This window comes from Anomaloglossus baeobatrachus, chromosome 12, assembly GCF_048569485.1.
Source record: "Anomaloglossus baeobatrachus isolate aAnoBae1 chromosome 12, aAnoBae1.hap1, whole genome shotgun sequence".
In the NCBI taxonomy this organism is placed as follows: Eukaryota; Metazoa; Chordata; class Amphibia; order Anura; family Aromobatidae; genus Anomaloglossus; species Anomaloglossus baeobatrachus.
The window spans coordinates 71,948,898-71,971,487 of NC_134364.1; positions in this window are offsets into that span (position 1 = coordinate 71,948,898).

Consider the following 22,590-nt stretch of genomic DNA (forward strand, 5'->3'; position numbering starts at 1 on the left):
TGTGTGGTTTTGCATTTGGAAGCTGTTGCTGTGACCAGACAACATGCGGTCTAAGGAACTCTCAATTGAGGTGAAGCAGAACATCCTGAGGCTGAAAAAAAAGAAAAAATCCATCAGAGAGATAGCAGACATGCTTGGAGTAGCAAAATCAACAGTCGGGTACATTCTGAGAAAAAAGGAATTGACTGGTGAGCTTGGGAACTCAAAAAGGCCTGGGCGTCCACGGATGACAACAGTGGTGGATGATCGCCGCATACTTTCTTTGGTGAAGAAGAACCCGTTCACAACATCAACTGAAGTCCAGAACACTCTCAGTGAAGTAGGTGTATCTCTCTAAGTCAACAGTAAAGAGAAGACTCCATGAAAGTAAATACAAAGGGTTCACATCTAGATGCAAACCATTCATCAATTCCAAAAACAGACAGACCAGAGTTAAATTTGCTGAAAAACACCTCATGAAGCCAGCTCAGTTCTGGAAAAGTATTCTATGGACAGATGAGACAAAGATCAACCTGTACCAGAATGATGGGAAGAAAAAAGTTTGGAGAAGAAAGGGAACGGCACATGATCCAAGGCACACCACATCCTCTGTAAAACATGGTGGAGGCAACGTGATGGCATGGGCATGCATGGCTTTCAATGGCACTGGGTCACTTGTGTTTATTGATGACATAACAGCAGACAAGAGTAGCCGGATGAATTCTGAAGTGTACCGGGATATACTTTCAGCCCAGATTCAGCCAAATGCCGCAAAGTTGATCGGACGGCGCTTCATAGTACAGATGGACAATGACCCCAAGCATACAGCCAAAGCTACCCAGGAGTTCATGAGTGCAAAAAAGTGGAACATTCTGCAATGGCCAAGTCAATCACCAGATCTTAACCCAATTGAGCATGCATTTCACTTGCTCAAATCCAGACTTAAGACGGAAAGACCCACAAACAAGCAAGACCTGAAGGCTGCGGCTGTAAAGGCCTGGCAAAGCATTAAGAAGGAGGAAACCCAGCGTTTGGTGATGTCCATGGGTTCCAGACTTAAGGCAGTGATTGCCTCCAAAGGATTCGCAACAAAATATTGAAAATAAAAATATTTTGTTTGGGTTTGGTTTATTTGTCCAATTACTTTTGACCTCCTAAAATGTGGAGTGTTTGTAAAGAAATGTGTACAATTCCTACAATTTCTATCAGATATTTTTGTTCAAACCTTCAAATTAAACGTTACAATCTGCACTTGAATTCTGTTGTAGAGGTTTCATTTCAAATCCAATGTGGTGGCATGCAGAGCCCAACTCGCGAAAATTGTGTCACTGTCCAAATATTTCTGGACCTAACTGTAGGAGTTCAAGCCCTTCAGTTTTCAGATTTATCCTATTGCTTAAACACCAGTTTAGTTCCTGCAATGAGTCAGTCTCTTTTCCTTCCCAGCACCTATTCCTTTCACCTCTGTTTGGTTTCTGGAAGGTTTTACTTGATCCGCATATTTGTAGCTCTCTTTAGTTTTCCTCTCTACCTCATATGAACATGTTTTGTTTTTGAGTTTTTGTATCTTCCTACACATCTTCCTCTCCCCTTGTTGGCAGTGTGTTGTGGCCTCCCCTCTGGTCCTTCAGGAAGTACAAGAAACCCCTCGACGGCCTTTTAGGGAGACAATTCCGAGGTGGTGGTTTGCGTTGTGCGGCTAGGGCTTTTAAAGTCTGTACAGGGACTAGTTGGGTGCAGTGTCTCCCTGTAGAAGGTCTTCTCTTTTTCTGTTACCCATATGGGAGAGTGTTTACGTTCATAAGTGATAAGCCGTCATGTATCCCCTACCTAATTTGAGGCAAAATTTGAGATAAAACTGTGCCATTACCATTACGCTCGGCTGATTTTGATGTTTTCTTATGTGGAAAAAAGTTGCAAGTCTGATTTCTTGTGATTGCACTTTTAAGTCCCATGGAAAAACTTTGACAATTAACAGTAATATCTTCATATTATCGCAAGTTGTTTCCAGTCCGGTCACCGCTGACAGCAGCGCTTGTAGATCCTTTATGTTCAAAGTCAAGCGAATGGCAACGTACAATACAAACATAAGGCAGAATGTAAGCAGCATCTTGCGTATGTACCGTAAGTGCCCCTCTTTGTCACGATGTACTGCGAGTATTGTCACATTCTCTTGATAACCACAATGGGGCAGAATTATCCTTTATTACGGAAGCTGTCTCTCTCCACCTCCTCCCCCCACGTCTCTCTCTCTCGCTCCTTCTTTCCAGATCTCTCTACTTTTCTACTTTGTATCTGGCAACTGACCAGAACATTTAATACCTAATTAATTACTCCGCTTTGTGCATAGGAGCCAAGCCAATGACCACGTGTGTCATTAAATATAATGATTGGGAAAAACAAGATGTTTGTTGAAGTATAGAAATTTCTGACAAATCCCTGACATTCTAATGGTATATATCACCAGTTACTGCTGACCTACGCTGATCTTCCTATATCCCCACAGCGCATGGCGAAATGGAATGTTCTGACCGATTCTGCAGGTGTCTGAAGACTTTGCCAGGTCAAAGCTTAGATGGCTTCCCTTGACTTTATGATTGTACCAATGAGGTCTAAGTAATGGGATATTCCCGCTTTTGGAAATTTCTGCAACCGAAAACCATTTCCAATGAATTGAGGGGAAACCAATGGAATTCTGCACAAATCATTCGGAATGTGACATTGAAAATTCTACAACAGTCATGGGTGGCTTATGGCTTAATTGGGTGACAGGCACCAAAATTGTGAGGAGTTATAGAAGTATACTTTTCTGCGGATGCTTCACCCATACGGGAAGTTTAGAAACTTCCGGGGAACCCCGATTATTAAGGTGAGTATACTGTCATCATTTTCAGCTGCCAGCTACTTTTAGGTTGCCTAATCTTCTTCACTATTGCCCCTCTGTCTTTTGACTTCCTACTAGGCGTGTGAGGTGGTGCACAAAAGAGAACAGGGTTACTGAAGCTGGCAGGATCCAGCAATCTGGACAGCTTCAGAGATGTGTTTGTGAGCTGGATATCAAATAGGTGCGCACTCCATGTCTTAGAAACCAGCCTCAACTGATAAGACAGCAGAGGTGGACGGTAACTTCAATGCTTGTACTCGTTAAGAGCAATTGGATGTTCAGATGGGTGTGACTCTAGTACACGAGTATAATGGAAGTCAATGGGGACTCGAGCAGTTTTCTGGAAGATTTCCCGGAAAAATGCTTGAGTCCCCCATAGACTTCCATTGTACTCGAGTGCTCGAGTCGTGGCAATCCGATCATCCAACTGCTCTTTACGAGTACTGAGCACCTGAGCATGGTAGTGCCCGCTCATCACTAGTTACGAGTACAGAGCACCTGAGCATGGTAGTGCCCGCTCATCACTAGTTACGAGTACAGAGCACCCAAGCATGCTAGTGCTCACTCATCACTAGTTACGAGTACAGAGCACCTGAGCATGGTAGTGCCCGCTCATCACTGGTTACGAGTACCAAGCACCCGAGCATGGTAGTGCCCGCTCATCACTAGTTACGAGCACCTGAGCATGATAGTGCCCACTCATCACTAGTTACGAACACTGAGCACCTGAGCATGGTAGTGCTCACCCATCACTAGTTACAAGTACTGAGTACCTCGAGCATGGTAGTGCTCGCTCATCACTAGGTACGAGTACTGAGCACCCGAGCATGGAAGTGCCCACTCATCACTAGTTACGAGTACTTAGCACCTGAGCGTGGTAGTGCCCGCTCATCTCTAGTTACGAGTAAGGCGCACCCGAGCATGGTAGTGCCCGCTTATCACTAGTTACGAGTATCGAGCACCTGAGCATGGTAGTGCCCGCTCATCATTAGTTACTAGTACTGAGTACCCAAGCATGGTAGTGCCCACTCATCACTATTTATGAGTACTGAGCACCCAAGCATGGTATTGCTCACTCATCACTAGTTACGAGTACTGAGCACCCGAGCATGGTAGTGCTCGCTCATCACTAGTTACCAGTACTGAGCACCCGAGCATGGTAGTGCTCGCTCATCACTAGTTACCAGTATTGAGCACCCGAGCATGGTAGTGCTCGCTCATCACTAGTTACCAGTACTGAGCACCCGAGCATGTTAGTGCCCGCTCATCACTAGTTACCAGTACAGAGCACCTGAGCATGGTAGTGCTCGCTCATCACTAGTTACCAGTACAGAGCACCTGAGCATGGTAGTGCTCACTCATCACTAATTACTAGTACTGAGCACCCGAGCATGTTAGTGCCCGCTCATCTCTAGTTACAAGTACTGAGCACCCGAGCATGGTAGTGCCTGCTCATCACTAGTTACCAGTACTGAGCACCCGAGCATGTTAGTGCCCGCTCATCACTAGTTACTAGTACTGAGCACCCGAGCATGTTAGTGCCCGCTCATCACTAGTTACTAGTACTGAGCACCCGAGCATGTTAGTGCCCGCTCATCACTAGTTACAAGTACTGAGCACCCGAGCATGGTAGTGCTCGCTCATCACTAGTTACCAGTACTGAGCACCCGAGCATGTTAGTGCCCGCTCATCACTAGTTACGAGTACTGAGCACCCGAGCATGGTAGTGCTCGCTCATCACTAGTTACCAGTACAGAGCACCTGAGCATGGTAGTGCTCACTCATCACTAGTTACTAGTACTGAGCACCCGAGCATGTTAGTGCCCGCTCATCACTAGTTACCAGTACTGAGCACCCGAGCATGTTAGTGCCCGCTCATCACTAGTTACCAGTACTGAGCACCCGAGCATGGTAGTGCCCGCTCATCACTAGTTACGAGTACTGAGCACCCGAGCATGTTAGTGCCCGCTCATCACTAGTTACGAGTACTGAGCACCCGAGCATGGTAGTGCTCGCTCATCACTAGTTACCAGTACAGAGCACCTGAGCATGGTAGTGCTCACTCATCACTAGTTACTAGTACTGAGCACCCGAGCATGTTAGTGCCCGCTCATCACTAGTTACCAGTACTGAGCACCCGAGCATGTTAGTGCCCGCTCATCACTAGTTACCAGTACTGAGCACCCGAGCATGGTAGTGCCCGCTCATCACTAGTTACGAGTACTGAGCACCTGAGCATGGTAGTGCCCGCTCATCACTAGTTACGAGTACCGAGCACCTGAGCATGGTAGTGCCCGCTCATCACTAGTTACCAGTACTGAGCACCCGAGCATAGTAGTGCTCGCTCATCACTAGTTACAAGTACTGAGCACCCGAGCATAGTAGTGCTCGCTCATCACTAGTTACCAGTACTGAGCACCCGAGCATGTTAGTGCCCGCTCATCACTAGTTATGAGTACTGAGCACCTGAGCATGGTAGTGCCCACTCATCACTAGTTACGAGTACTGAGCACCTGAGCATGGTAGTGCCCACTCATCACTAGTTACGAGTACTGAGCACCTGAGCATGGTAGTGCTCGCTCATCACTAGTTACCAGTACTGAGCACCCGAGCATGTTAGTGCCCGCTTATCACTAGTTATGAGTACTGAGCACCTGAGCATGGTAGTGCCCGCTCATCACTAGTTACGAGTACTGAGCACCTGAGCATGGTAGTGCTCGCTCATCACTAGTTACCAGTACTGAGCACCCGAGCATGTTAGTGCCCGCTCATCACTAGTTATGAGTACTGAGCACCTGAGCATGGTAGTGCTCACTCATCATTACCCATAACGCTTCTCTGATACTGACCAACTTTTTTATGTAAAGTTAACTTTCCTATATGATTTATTGTCTAACCTCAATATCACAGTGGAAATATTGTGAAATTGTTTTAATTCGTTATCAAGTATATTTTGGTTTATCGGACAATCATAGTCCATAATCTGAAATATAGAAGTAAAAATAATAATACATAAATTGAATGAAGGAAGAAATTGAAAAATACATTTGAATTAAAAAAATGGTGACATTTCTGCTTATGTTTTCCCACATTATATCTGATATAGGATATTATACCTGTGCCGGATTATCAGACATTAAAGATTATGGTATTTTCTCTGTATTTTAATAAAAGGAGAAACTCGCGGAGGACATGGGATTTTGCAGAGCCTGCAGTCCTTTGTTCTTTACGTGCGCTCCAGTGAAATATCCTCCACGAACAACCGGTAGAGGAATCGCCTGGAGGTTTGATGGTTAACACTGTGACGGGAGAACGTACGTGTCACTCTAAATTTTTCTTGACTTGTACTCTTGGATCCCTGCCATGTAAGGGACAGTAATTTGTAACCAAGGAAACAAAGTGGAATAATTTACAATATAAATATGTTTGCTATCGGGGATAAAGACTGGCAAACATTGGGAAAGCTGCAAGGACTAAGTAGAAAGGGGTAACAGTTTACAATGTGGGGCACGTGAAAGGTTTGGGGGCACGCTGTCAGAATGAAGGGGCCTTCTTCAGTAGGATGATACAAACAATATAATGAAGCGACGATGAGATCAGTTATTTCCTAATAACTTTCCTTTTCACGCTGTCATTACTACATTGTAATTGCTGTGAGCTAAACTTTGGATATTTGGATATAAAACGTGTAATAGGAATCTGCTGTGAATTGTAGATCTTATTTTCTAATGGGGGGGGTAATTTACTCTAAAGAAATTTTTTTTTATTTCTAGCACAAGCAAGATGATCTGTCTGCAGGTTTCACATTAAAAAAAAAAATTAAATAGATATTTTAGACCTGATGAGGCTGGTGTATTTACTGTGAAATTCATGTCAGAATGACTGCACAGCCAACTTGCTGTCAAGATGATGCAGCCATCCTGACATAAATTTTGTAAAAAAAAAGTACACCAGCCTCACCAGGTTTAAGATATCTATATAACACAGTCCAGGCATCTATCGTACATGTTTGGCGTAGAGATGGAGCAGATGCTGACTGTAAACGGCAGCGACCAGAGCTACACTGACGAGCAAAAGGGTAACAATGATTTTAGATTTTGACTTTCGAATCCATATCTCTCCATCCACTACAGCTTTGACCCTAAGACAACCTTAATTTTAAAGACAATCATCTTGGCTATCTCATACATAAATATGACTTGTAACTATTTAGCATATGATTAGTTATGCAGATTCTTGTCATGTCACCGCATTGTTATTGTTTTGCTCCTAAAAATGAAAATTTTAATTTGTACTATTTTGTTAGTATTTCGTAAATCCACCTTTGGCTTTCCTCACTGCCTGAATCCTTCTGGGCTCTCCATCAGATTCAGTCATGTCTCCATCGAAATCTGGTCCCAGGTCTCTTCTACACGTTCCCAGTGTCGGTGTATACTGGTCGGATCACTTGGGGATGTATACAGCTTTTTCTTCAGCTCTACCCACAAGTGTTGGTTGGGTTGAGGTCTGGGAACTGTGGGGACAATCCATCTCCTCTACTTCATTGTCATTGCACCATTTCTTCCCCAATCTTGCCGTGTGCTTGGGGTCATTGTCCTGCTGGAACACTATGTCGTCTTTTTCATACCCATAGTACTCAAGTGTATGAAGTAACTTGTCTTGTAGGATCCTCACATATAGTTCAACATTGAGACCACCATCCATCCTGGTCATGTATCCAATGCCTTTCACTGTGAAACACCCCCATATAATCAGGCTTCCATCCACAAAACTTGACAATTCCTTCAATTTCTCGATCCGTTAGCCCCTTTTCCCCTTGTTTCTTCCAGACCCATTTGCACCCATTAGAGCCTAATCTATTGTATCATCACTTCATAGCACCCGCTTCCAATCTTCCACTTTTCGAACCTCTTTGCAAATTCGAGCTGACACTTCTTATGATGATATTGAAGTTGAGGCGTCTTCACCTTTTTTCGGGCCACCATTTCAGACTTGTGTAACGCGCGTCGTTCGCATGGACGTCTGTGATCTCACTATTAGGAAGCCTACGAGCCGTCTCCACTGCCGGATGTCACCAGAACTGATAGACCTTGTGATGAGCGACCTGTTGACTCCGCTAACGTCACCTCTTGGCTTTTGAATGGATGGACAGACTTCATTTCTTTATTCTTCCTACTGTTATGACTTCACATGATGCAGTTTGGCAGTTTTCTTGGCCAAGAGACCGCTATTGATGAGCTGGATGATGTCTTTCCTCTTTTCTTGGTAAATCATCTTCATGGCTGCTCCTTGATTCAAACGAATGACCTTTTACTTAGGAATCAACCTGATCTAATAACACACTGAGCTATTAGGGAATGTAAGAACAGGTTGTAATTTGTAGTATAAAGAAAGAAAAAGTTTTATCCCACCACCAGGAGCAAAACAGTAACAATGCAGTGACATGACAAGAATATGCATAACTAATCAGATGCTACATACTGTAGTTGCAAGTCATATTTCTGTATGAGATAGCCAAGATATAAAATGAAGGTGTAGTAGATGGTGAAATATGGAGACGGAAAGTCAAAAGTTCAAACGTTGTTACACTTTTGCTCTTCAGATTATATCAGACCACTGCAGTTTAACCCTTGAAATACTACTTTCAGTTACAATCCACTGCATTTAAGTGGTGCAATTTCATTGGCGCACAAATTTGGATGCCCGCGATAAAACTGTGTAATGCCTATGGTAGTTGCTGCCATTTTGGTACTCCCATGAAGTTCAGCCTGTGGGGGAGTCTTCTTAGGATATCGCTAACTTTAAAATATAGATATATCTAATATATAATCTAATATATAAAGCTGAATGTGTGTATGTGTGTGTGTGTATGTGTGTATGTCCGGGATTGGCATCTGCACCGTCGCAGCTACAGCCACAAAATTTTGCACACTCACACGTCTGGACCCCGAGAGTGTCATATCTATGTTTTGAGGGGAAATTTTAACCCCGCGCTTTACAGTTATTCGCCAAAAAACTGCCTCCATTAAAGCGAATGGAGCTGGGAGCCACAGTGCAGCCAGAACTTCAGAAGAATGTGCAGCCACGCCCTTATATGGAATGTTGGTGTGTCACAATGCAGCCAGGGAAAGAGACAGACACAGACAGGGAAAGAGGCAGACACAGACAGGGTAAGAAACAGACAGACAGGGTAAGAGACAGACACAAAGAGACAGACACAGACAAAGAGACAGACTGACAGGGAAAGAGACAGACAGGGAAAGAGAGGGAAAGAGAGAGACAGGTTAAGAGACAGACACAGACAAGTAAAGAGACAGACACAGGGAAACAGACAGACAGGGAAAGAACGGGAAAGAGACAGACAGGGTAAGAGACAAAGACAGGTAAAGAAATAGACAAAGAGACAGACACAGGGAAAGAGACAGAGGGAAAGAGGGAAAGAGACAGACAGGGAAAGAGAGGGAAAGAGACAGACAGGGAAAGAGAGGGACAGAGACAGACAGGGAAAGAAACAGACAGCGAAAGTGACAGAGATAGATAGACAGACAGGGAAAGAGATAGATAGACAGGGAAAGAGATTGAGACAGACGGAGAAAGAGACAGAGACAGTCAGAGACAGACAGGGAAAGAGACAGACAGACAAAGAGATAGAGAGAGAGACAGAGAGATATATACAGAGGGGGAGACAGACAGAGAATGGGAGAGAAACAGAGAGACAGTTACTATCCCGGGCAGCGGATATATATATATATATATATATATATATATATATATGTATGTGTGTGTATGTATATATAAATGCATACAGCACATGAAATAAGTATTGAACACCTCATCACTTTTCTAAATATATTTCTAAAATATGCCATTGCCATGAATTTCTCACCCGATGTTGGTAACAACCCGTCCACCATCCAATCCAGACAGGCAAAGAAATTAAATGATACATGTCCATAAACAGGGTGAGACGACGAGGAGCGGGGGGTACCCAAAACTTTATGGTGCACCTCCGCTGGCAGGTAGGCGATAGGGAGGGATAATAACGCCCCCCCCCATAACAAGTAGCACTACTACCCCAAAACAACAACTACTATAGTTGATTTATTAATTCTAAGTAAGATGCCATCACTCATCTCACTAATCGTCTCTACCCTCTTCTGCACCCACTCCACGTGACCGTTCTATATTGAGTGGACATTTGCGAAGCAATATACTGTAGCTTCTTACAATTACTATTTTAATATTGAATATTTAATTTAAAAATCTTTTTAGGAGTTTTTTCTTTAGTTTTTTTTAGAGCTACAGAAGGAAATATTGGGTCATGATCACAAAATACCCTTGTCTATTCACTGTTACTGGTATTGCACCATTCTCATGAATGCTGACAAGGCTGACACTGAAGAAGAAAGCGCTCGTCTTGATTTGATTTTTAATATTATTAAGGCTTTTTATAACGTGCCTATATATATATACAGTACATATATATATATATATATATATATATATATTATATACTAGTCTGTCTCCATCTCTGTGGCTGTCTGTCTCTCTCTATCCCGGTGTCTGTCTCTATGTGTGTGTCTGTCTCTCTCTTTCCCCGTCTGTCTTTGTCTGTCTCTTTCCAGCTCTGTCTCTTTCCAGGTCTGTCTCTTTCCAGCTCTGTCTCTTTCCAGGTCTGTCTCTTTCCAGGTCTGTCTCTTTGCCCATCTGTGTCTTTCCAGGGCTGTCTCTTTCCAGGGAGGTGTCTTTCCAGGGCTGTCTCTTTACCCAGCTGTCTCTTTCCAGGGCTGTCTCTTTCCAGAGCTGTCTCTTTCCAGGGCTGTCTTTTTCCCGGTCTGTCTCTTTCAGGGCTTTCTCTTTCCAGGGCTGTCTCTTTACAGGGTTGTCTCTTTGCCCGTCTGTCTCTTTCCAGGGCTGTCTCTTTCCCGGGCTGTCTCTTTCCCAGTCTGTTTTTTCAGGGCTTTCTCTTTCCAGGTCTGTCTCTTTCCCCATCTGTCTCTTTCCAGGTCTGTCTCTTTGCCCGTCTGTCTATTTGCCTGTCTGTCTCTTTGCCCGTCTGTCTCTTTCCAGGGCTGTCTTTTTCCTGGGCTGTCTCTTTCCAGTGCTGTCTCTGTCTGTGTCTCTGTCTGTCTGTCTTTTTCTGTCTCTCTCTATCCGTCTCCCCACTGACATCATATTACCTCACACATAGGCTTCTTATACTAACAGTTTATTTTGTTCCTATAGCAACCACTGACAGTTGCTATTAATTGCCTGTAACTCCCACCTCCATTCAGTTTAATGGAAGCAGGATTTTGGAGAGTAACTGTAAAGTGCAGGGTTAAATTTTCCCATCAAAACATAGTCTATGACGTTCCCTGAGTCACATGGGGTGTCTGTGCAAAATTTCGTGATTGTAAATGCGACGGTGCGGATTCCTTTAGCGGACATACATACACACACACAAACATACATACATACACACATATATACAGTGAGCTTTATATATTAGATTATATATATATAAAATTCTAAAAACGCGAATGCAGCACAAATCCTCTATTATCACTGATCAGAAGAGGGCTGAAGTAAGGCAAACTAATGACAACTATCACAATGAGCGCCAACACAAGCGTCTTGGTGTAATTAAGTCAGTCCGATGCTTATTTGTTAAAGGATTGCTACCCCGGAGAGCAAAGTATACAGGCCAACCCCACGTAATAACAGATATTAGCAGTCTCGGATATTAATAGCTACAGATGTCACATGATATGACAGTAATTCACACAACTGCGGACCGGGGTCTGTCTTTCTTTTTGGGAGGACCTGCTCTCCCATACGAATAGAAAATAAACACAGCCTTCCGGGGCGCAAGTGGCAATGAATGTTAAATTTTGATTAAATAATAGATATGTGTTGAGAGGCCCCTTTTTTGTAATGTGTCATTAAGAAAGATAGCTAGATGTTCGTACAGCCATAATGATTATAATTAGCGCAACACATAAAGTGTACGATATGACACCAGGCCATTATTAACCCTCCGTGGCTTGTATTTTTTTATTTTTTGGACAAGCGGGCAACATTGGCGGAGAATAAAGATTATAATAGTCGTGGTGACTGCGCTAACAATACACCCCGGAAACAAAGCCTCGGAGAAACTTTCTCACATTCCGAGAGGTTTATGTAGAACAATACGGACAGTGCAGGAGAATAGTACAAGGGAACGACTCCAACGAGAAGGGGTTCCACATTAGTTTACAAATAAAGAATTAAATTAAATAGGTTATTATGTAATATTAAGAATTACTATATATATATATATATATATATATATATATATATGTATATATATATATATATATATATATATATATATATAGAAATTGGGTAAAAAAAGTATTTATTCAGCCACCAATTGTGCAAGTTCTCCCACTTATAAAGATGAGGTCGGCCTGTAATTGACATCATAGGTGACCATAACTATGATTTACAAAATGAGAAAACAAATCTGGAAAATCACTTGGTCTGATTTGGCAAGATTTTTTTTTTACAAATTATGGTGAAAAACAAGTATTTGGTCAATAACAAAATTCATCTCAATATTTTGTTCTATATCCTTTGTTGGCAATGACAGAGGTGAAACGTTGTCTGTAAGTCTTCAGAAGGTTGGCACACACTGCTGGTGGTATGTTGGCCCATTTCTCCATGCAGATCTCCTGTAGAGCAGTGAAGGTTTGGGCTTGTTGCTGGACAACACGGACTTTCAACTCCCTGCAAAGGTTTTCAGTTGGGCTGAGATCTGGCAACTGGCTAGGCCACTCCAGGACCTTCATATGCTTCTTACGAATCCACTCCTTCATTGCCCTGGCAGTCTGCTTGGGATCATTATCATGCTGAAAGACCCAGCCACGTTTTATCTTCAATGACCTTGCTGATGGAAAGAGATTTGCACTCAAAATCTCACAACACATGGCCCCATTAATTCGTTCATGTACACGGATCAGTCGTCCTGGTCCCTTTGCAGAGAATCAGCCCCAAAGCATGATATTACCACCACCATGCTTCACAGTAGGTATGGTGTTCTTTGGCTGCAACTCAGCATTCTGTCTCCTCCAAACATGACGAGTTGTGTTTCTACCAAACAGTTTTACTTTGGTTTCATCAGACCATGACATTCTCCCAATACTCTTCTGGATAATCCAAATGCTCTCTAGCAAACTTCAGACAGGCCTGGACATGTACTAGCTTAAGCAGGAGTACACATGTGGCACTGCAGGATCTGAGACCCTGGCGGCGTAGTGGTAGCCTTTGTTATAGTGGTCCCAGCTCTATGCAGGTCATTCACTACATCCACCGTGTGGTTCTGGGATTTTTGCTCACCGTTCTTGTGATCATTTTGACCCCACGGGGTGAGGTCTTGCTTGGAGCCCCAGATCGAGGGAGATTATCAGTGGTCTAGTATGTCTTCCATTTTCTTACTATTGCTCCCACAGTTGATTTCATCACACCAAGCTGCTTGCCTATTGCAGATTCAGTCTTCCCAGCCTGGTGCAAGGCTACAATTTTGTTTCTGGTGTCCTTTAACACCTCTTTGGTCTTCACCATAGTGGAGTTTGGAGTGTAACTGTTTGAGGTTGTGGACAGGTGTCTTTTATACTGATAACAAGTTCAATCAGTTGCCATTGCTACAGGTAATGAGTGGAGGACAGAGAAGGCTCTTAAAGAAGAAGTTACAGGCCTGTGAGAGCCAGAAATGTTCCATGTTTTCGATGACTAAATACTTATTTTTCACCAGAATTTTTAAAAAGAATCTTGCCAAATCATAGAAGGTGATTTTCTGGTTTTGCTTTTGATTTTGTCTCTCTTAGTTGTGGTTCACCTATGATGTCAATTACAGGTCAACCTCATCTTGTTAAGTGGGAGAACTTGCACAATTGGCAGCCGACTAAATACTTTTTTTTCCCAGTGTGTGTGTGTGTGTGTGTGTGTGTGTGTGCGTGTGTGTGTGTGTGTGTGTGTGTGTGTGTGTGTGTGTGTGTGTCTATATATATATATATATATATATATATATATATATATATATATATATATAAAAGCACAAATATAGGTGGACGACTTCACTCTTTACATTACCGCCTACATTCAAAGAATTCAAAACAAGAAAGCCTGCAGAGACACCATCACATGTTTCTCAACGCTGGCAGGAAACTAGCCAGGTCTTTCACCGGGAAGGAACAACCACGGGAAGGGCAGTCTCCAGTCAAGGAGAGCACCTATGCCAAACATGTTATCCATCCATAGACAGCTGTTTCGGGGTGTTTGCCCCTCATCAGTGTGGAGTAGGAAACTGGCTAGTGGGAGCAATGCCTAGTAGAATACTACATAAGCAAGGATGGTTGACCATCACGTGTTTCTCAACGCAGTGATTCTAGAGCAATGCCCCCTGGGAAATATTCAAAACAAGAAAGCCTGCGGAGACACCATCACATGTTTCTCTATGCTGGCAGGAAACTAGCCAGGTCTTTCACCGGGAAGGAACAACCATGGGAAGGGCAGTCTCCAGTCAAGGAGATCACCTATGCCAAACATGGTATCTATCCACAGACAGCTGTTTCATGGTATTTGCCCCTCATCAGTGTGGAGTAGGAAAGGTGGATAACTTCACTCTTTACATTACTGCTTACAGTTAGGTCCAGAAATATTTGGACAGTGACACAAGTTTTGTTATTTTAGCTGTTTACAAAAACATGTTCAGAAATACAATTATATATATAATATGGGCTGAAAGTGCACACTCCCAGCTGCAATATGAGAGTTTTCACATCCAAATCGGAGAAAGGGTTTAGGAATCATAGCTCTGTAATGCATAGCCTCCTCTTTTTCAAGGGACCAAAGGTAATTGGACAAGGGACTCTAAGGGCTGCAATTAACTCTGAAGGCGTCTCCCTCGTTAACCTGTAATCAATGAAGTAGTTAAAAGGTCTGGGGTTGATTACAGGTGTGTGGTTTTGCATTTGGAAGCTGTTGCTGTGACCAGACAACATGCGGTCTAAGGAACTCTCAATTGAGGTGAAGCAGAACATCCTGAGGCTGAAAAAAAAGAAAAAATCCATCAGAGAGATAGCAGACATGCTTGGAGTAGCAAAATCAACAGTCGGGTACATTCTGAGAAAAAAGGAATTGACTGGTGAGCTTGGGAACTCAAAAAGGCCTGGGCGTCCACGGATGACAACAGTGGTGGATGATCGCCGCATACTTTCTTTGGTGAAGAAGAACCCGTTCACAACATCAACTGAAGTCGAGAACACTCTCAGTGAAGTAGGTGTATCTGTCTCTAAGTCAACAGTAAAGAGAAGACTCCATGAAAGAAAGTAAATACAAAGGGTTCACATCTAGATGCAAACCATTCATCAATTCCAAAAATAGACAGGCCAGAGTTAAATTTGCTGAAATACACCTCATGAATAGAGATGAGCGAACTGGTCCCGGTTCGGCTCGAGGCGGTTCGCCGAACGGAGGTCCCGTTCGAGTTCAGTTCGTCGAACGTTCGACGAACCGAACTCGAACGTATAGGCTATAATGGGAGGCAATAACAAACACATAAAAATGCATGATAAATGTACACAAACAGTTAATAAACATTGCCATAACACTTACCGGTCCCCGCGATCCCTTCTGCACTCTGTCTCCTGCCGCTATTCCATCCGATGATCGCTGAATCCTCCCGGCGACCGGCACTGCCAGCAGAGATGCAGGACCTATCGTGACGTCAAAATAGCCATGTGACCAGTCACGTGGCTATTATCTCATTGGCTACAGACTGGTCACATGACTATGACACGTCATGTAAGACCTGCGAGTGCATTTCTCCGGTACACGGTGCACATATGTGTATCGCCGTGTACCGGCGACATGCTCTACCACACGGTCGACTCCCCGTTCCGTTAGGGACCGGCTGACACAGCCGGTCATTAACGGAGATCACCGTTGCCATAGCAACGCAGTTAGCGGTGACGTCACCGCTAACCGCGGCTCCGAGAGCACCATTGCTATGGTAACGCGTCTGTCAGCGGTACCGCTGTTACCGCTGACAGCCAGCACTGTTCACTCACGGAGTGAAGGCTGCACGATTGTAGTGAGCATTGTAGTGAGGATGAGGTTCCCCAGCCCCAAGTGATGAGCTGGTGAACCTCATCCTTCCTCACTACAATCGTCACTACTACTACACTAGTGAGGATTGTAGTGAGGATGAGGTTCCCCAGCCCCAAGTGATGAGCTGGTGAACCTCATCCTTCCTCACTACAATCGTCACTACTACTACACTAGAAAGAAGACAGAAGAGCAGGATCGTGGAGGGCTGACAGGGGGTAATAAAGATGGCGTCTCTAAGTGTGTCTGTGTATTTATTTCTATTAAAGTATTTTTTCTCTGTGTGGTGTTTTTTTTTAACCCTTTATTGGAGATTCTTAATGGCCGGGTCAAACGTGCCTGACATTAAGAATCTCTGGCTTAATACTGGCTAGTAAAACAAAGCCAGTATTAACTCATGATTACCCAACAAGCCACCCGGCTCCAGGGCTGTTGGAAGAGTTGGATACAGCGCCAGATGATGGCGCTTCTATGAGAGCGCCATTTTCTGGGACGGCTGCGGACTGAAATCCGCAGCAGAGGCGCCCAGAAACCTCGGGTTAGCCTGTGCTGCGGATTCCAATCCCCAGCTGCCTAGTTGTACCCGGCTGGACACAAAAATGGGGCGAAGCCCACGTCATTTGTTTTTTAATTATTTCATGAAATAAGTGAAATAATTAAAAAAAAACGGGTTTCCCTATATTTTTGGTTCCCAGCCGGGTACAAATAGGCAACTGGGGGTTGGAGGCAGCCCGTGGCTGCCTGCTGTACCTGGCTAGCATACAAAAATATGGCGAAGCCCACGTCATTTTTTTGGTGGGCAAAAAAATTCTGCATACAGTCCTGGATGGAGTATGCTGAGCCTTGTAGTTCTGCAGCTGCTGTCTGCTCTTCTCCAGACAGACAGCAGCTGCAGAACTACAAGGCTCAGCGTACTCCATCCAGGACTGTATGCAGAAGTTTTTTGCCCCCTGAAAAAATTATGTGGGCTTCGCCATATTTTTGTATGCTAGCCAGGTACAGCAGGCAGGTACGGCTGCCCCCAACCCCCAGTTGCCTATTTGTACCCGGCTGAGAACCAAAAATAAAGGGAAGCCCTTTTTTTATTATTTCATGAATTTCACAACTAGGCAGCTGGGGATTGGAATCCGCAGCACAGGTTGGCCTGAGCTTTCTGGGCCCCACTGCTGCGAATTGCAGTCTGCAGCCGCCTCAGAAAATGGCATTTTCATAGAAGCGCCATCTTCTGGCGCTGTATCCAACTCTTCCAGCACCTGCCTGCTATACCTGGCTAGCATACAAAAATATGGCGAAGCTCACGTCCTTTTTTTGTAGTTTTTTGGCAAAAAAAATAAAAAATGCTTCCCTGGATTTTCCATTGCCATTGAAGGTAACATCAAGCAGTGGGGGTTAGCAGCCAGTAGCTGCTTGGATTACCCTTAGCTAGCAATACAAAAAATGCAGCAGGAGCCCATATATATTTTTTTTAATTATTTATTTAAATAACTAAAAACAAAATGGGCTTCCCTGTATTTTGATTGCTGGACATCACAGTGCTGTAAAAATAAATCTTTAAAAAAATGACGTAGCGCTCCGCGGTATTTTTGATTCTCAGCGCAGATAAAGCAGACAGCTATGGGTTGCCACCCCCATCTTCCTGCCGTTACCTTGGTTGGCAATCAAAATACAGGGAAGCCCATTAATTTTTTCTATTTAAAAAATAGTTAAAAAAAAAAAATGACGTTGGGTCCCCCCATTTTTGATAGCCAGCTAGGGTAAAGCAGACGGCTGTAGCCTGAAAACCACAGCTGGCAGCTTTACCGTGGTTGGGGATCCAATGTGGAGGTCCCCTCAGGCTCTTTTTTATAATTATTTTATAAATATTAATAATTACACAATAAAAGTAGGGTCCCCCCCAAATTGGATCACCAGCCAAGGTAAAGCGGACAGCTGTGGTCTGGTATTCTCAGGGTGGGAAGGTCCATAGTTATTGGGCCTTCACAGCCTAAAAATAGCAGGCCGCAGGCACCCCAGACGTGGCGCATCCACTAGATGCGCCAATCCTGGCGCTTCACCCCAGCTCATCCCGTGCCCTGGTGCAGTGGCAAACGGGGTAATAAATCGGGTTGATACTAGCTGTAAAGTCACCTGAGATCAAGCCCAGCAGTTTGTGATGTCATGGCGTCTATTAGATACCCAACATCATAAACTGTCAGTACTAACAAAAAAAAAAAAAAAAATTGACAAAAGAAATTTATTTGAAAAAACAGTCCCCAAAACATTTCCTCTTTCACCAATTTATTGTAAGAAAAAAAATAAAGGGGTCCCACGACGACTCTGGACCGTCTAGAATATGGGGGGGAGACACTCAGGGAACGTATCCCCCATTTTCTAGGAGTGCGGACCCTTCATGTGAGGAGTGTGGGTGCAATGAATCTGCACTCACTCTTCTCGGGTCCACAGCAGCAGAGTCCATGTCGTAATGGTTGCTACCAAAGCTGCAATGCCCTGCTCATGAGGTAAGGGCATGCCTAATCAGGAGAACTACTGTAGAGGAAGCTCTGCTCACTGGTATATAGGTGCTCAGAGGAAATAATAGATAAAATTAGTGATTAACCTCGGCACTCTAAATCTCCCAGACTAAGTCAGTAAGTCACAACGGATAGTAATGCAAAATCACTCTTTATTGGTCGGTATTAAGAAAAAAAATTTTTCATAAGCATATATGTTTTTGTCCAAAACAAGTTACAAATGACGTTTCGGCCTGAGCCTTCGTCAGATTGGACTTATCTGCATGTAATCATGAAAAATGACAATAATCAGTATCACATAAGAGTGAGAGAACAATAACATAAACTCGAACAATGTAGAGGTACAATTGGGATGCAGCAAAAAAATTGCAACACAGCAAGGAATGAAACACATGATACAAATGTCATAATACAGTACAAGGACAATATAGTAATGACAAATATGGGGTCAGAGTAGGCTTAGACAGCTCTGGTACGAAAGAGATGTCAATCATAAAGTAACATGTGCAGTAGGTGTAGAGCTACAGTATGCATGGCAGAGCTAATGGGTAGACCGACCATAGAAAAAGTAGAGAAAAAGTGGAGAAAAAATGTAGAAAAAGTGGAGAAAAAGTGGAGAAAAAGTGGAGAAAAAGTGGAGAAAAAGTGGAGAAAAAATGTAGAAAAAGTGGAGAAAAAGATGGAGAAAAAGTGGAGAAAAAGTGGAGAAAAAGTGGAGTAAAAATGTAGAAAAAGTGGAGAAAAAATGTAGAAAAAGTGGAGAAAAAGTGGAGAAAAAGTGGAGAATAAGTGGAGAAAAAATGGAGAAAAAAATGGAGAAAAAGTGGAGAAAAAGTGGAGGAAAAAGTGGAGAATAAGTGGAGAAAAAGTGGAGAAAAAGTGGAGAAAAAATGTAGAAAAAGTGGAGAAAAAGTGGAGAATAAGTGGAGAATAAGTGGAGAAAAAGTGGAGAAAAAGTGGAGAAAAAGTGGAGAAAAAGTGGAGAAAAAATGTAGAAAAAAATGGAGAAAAAGTGGAGAAAAAATGTAGAAAAAGTGGAGAAAAAGTGGAGAATAAGTGGAGAAAAAATGGAGAAAAAAATGGAGAAAAAGTGGAGAAAAAGTGGAGGAAAAAGTGGAGAATAAGTGGAGAATAAGTGGAGAAAAAGTGGAGAATAAGTGGAGAAAAAGTGGAGAAAAAGTGGAGAATAAGTGGAGAAAAAATGTAGAAAAAGTGGAGAAAAAGTGGAGGAAAAAGTGGAGAATAAGTGGAGAAAAAGTGGAGAATAAGTGGAGAAAAAGTGGAGAAAAAGTGGAGAAAAAATGGAGAATAAGTGGAGAAAAAATGGAGAAAAAAATGGAGAAAAAGTGGAGAATAAGTGGAGAATAAGTGGAGAATAAGTGGAGAATAAGTGGAGAAAAAGTGGAGAAAAAGTGGAGAAAAAAATGGAGAAAAAGTGGAGAAAAAGTGGAGCATCCTTTGGTGCCTTTCATGTGGCACTAAGGGGTGCTTAGCTTTGTATTTAGCCAAAAAAAAATGAAAAAAAAAATGACGTAGGATTCCCCCTAGTTTTGTAGCCAGCTAGGGTAAAGCAGACGGCTGCAGCCTGCAGACCACAGCTGGCAACCTCACCTTGGCTGGTAATCCAAAACTGAGGGCACCCCACGCTGTTATTTTAAATTAAATAAATAATTTAAAAAAAAAAACACGTAGGGGTCCCCCCAAAATTGGATCACCAGCCAAGGTAAAGCAGACAGCTGGGGCCTGATATTCTCAGACTAGGGAGGTCCATGGTTATTGGACTCTCCCCAGCCTAAAAATAGCAGGCCGCAGCCGCCCCAGAAGTGGTGCATCCATTAGATGCGCCAATCCTGGTGCTTCGCCCCAGCTCATCCCGCGCCCTGGTGCGGTGGCAAACGGGGTAATATATGGGGTTAATACCAGATGTGTAAGTCACCTGGCATCAAGCCCTGGGGTTGGTGAGGTCAGGCGTCTATCAGATACCCGACATCACCAACCCAGTCAGTAATAAAAAAAAATAGACGACAAACACATTTTTATTTGAAAAAACACTCCCCAAAACATTCCCTCTTTAACCAATTTATTAGAAAAAAAAACAAATCCAGGTCTGGTGTAATCCAAGGGGTTGCCATGATGATCCACACTGTCCCAGTCAATGAAGAGCAGGATGTTCCCCATTGGCTGGGAGAGCAGTGCAGTGACCTGAGCTAACATCAATGGGTCAGCCCAGGTCACTGCAGGGGGATGACAAGTGCTGCTGTCAGTGAGGCACATTACCTGCGCTGATCTCCAGCACTGCCGACAGCCCCTGTCACTGAGTTCAATGACCGGAGCCTTCACACCAAGTCTCGCGAGAGGCCCGTGACGTCACCGCTAGTCAGTCTCGGGTCGGAAGCGAGAGGTGGTGTGACAAGCGGCGGCCATGGAGGACAGTGACAGCGCTGAGGTCGGGATGGCGGGACTTCATCACCGCAGGTAAGCCGAGCGGGACCATGTGTGCAGAGTGTGTGTGTGTGTGTGTGTGTGTGTGTGTGTGTGTGTGTGTGTGTGTGTGTATGTATGTATGTGTACAATACATGCCGCGGGCAGGAGGGGGAGGAGTGAGCTGAGCGGGGAAGTGTGGGCTTCCTGCACGTAACTAGGATAAACATCGGGTTACTAACCAAAGCGCTTTGCTTGGATACCCGATGTTTATCTTGGTTACCAGCTTGTGGCAGGCTGCCAGCGATGGCTCCTGCACACTGTAGCTGTAAAAAGCCCTGCTTTTTGCTGCTAGAACCGTTCTCGAACGTTTCTAGAACTATCGAGCTTTTGCAAAAAAGCTCGAGTTCTAGTTCGATCTAGAACACCCCCAAAAATCACTCGAGCCTCGAACTGGAGAACCACGAACCGCGAACCGCGCTCAACTCTACTCATGAAGCCAGCTCAGTTCAGGTAAAGTATTCTATGGACAGATGAGACAAAGATCAACCTGTACCAGAATGATGGGAAGAAAAAAGTTTGGAGAAGAAAGGGAACGGCACATGATCCAAGGCACACCACATCCTCTGTAAAACATGGTGGAGGCAACGTGATGGCATGGGCATGCATGGCTTTCAATGGCACTGGGTCACTTGTGTTTATTGATAACATAACAGCAGACAAGAGTAGCCGGATGAATTCTGAAGTGTACCGGGATATACTTTCAGCCCAGATTCAGCCAAATGCCGTAAAGTTGATCGGACGGCGCTTCATAGTACAGATGGACAATGACCCCAAGCATACAGCCAAAGCTACCCAGGAGTTCATGAGTGCAAAAAAGTGGAACATTCTGCAATGGCCAAGTCAATCACCAGATCTTAACCCAATTGAGCATGCATTTCACTTGCTCAAATCCAGACTTAAGACGGAAAGACCCACAAACAAGCAAGACCTGAAGGCTGCAGTTGTAAAGGCCTGGCAAAGCATTAAGAAGGAGGAAACCCAGCGTTTCGTGATGTCCATGGGTTCCAGACTTAAGGCAGTGATTGCCTCCAAAGGATTCGCAACAAAATATTGAAAATAAAAATTTTTTTTTTGGGTTTGGTTTATTTGTCCAATTACTTTTGACCTCCTAAAATGTGGAGTGTTTGTAAAGAAATGTGTACAATTCCTACAATTTCTATCAGATATTTTTGTTCAAACCTTCAAATTAAACGTTACAATCTGCACTTGAATTCTGTTGTAGAGGTTTCATTTCAAATCCAATGTGGTGGCATGCAGAGCCCAACTCGCGAAAATTGTGTCACTGTCCAAATATTTCTGGACCTAACTGTACATTCAAAGAATTGGCAGTCCAGATATTGCTGGGACAGTTTCACAATCCAAGCTGAAAAAGAGATGGGATTTATGTAAACCCAGTCCAAAAAATGCCAGTTTAGGGGATGTTCACAGGGGCAGGGCTTAAATATCCCGATTTTGTGGTAGAAAATGTATGGACTTGTTTTATTGTTAAACACCTGTCCTGTCTTCAGAGCTAAGCTCTGCTCCTTTCCTCTAAAGCCACATTGAGTCTTACAAATGGCCCAGCGTTCCTCACTAATATTATTGCCCAAGCTCTTTTTGTGGGCC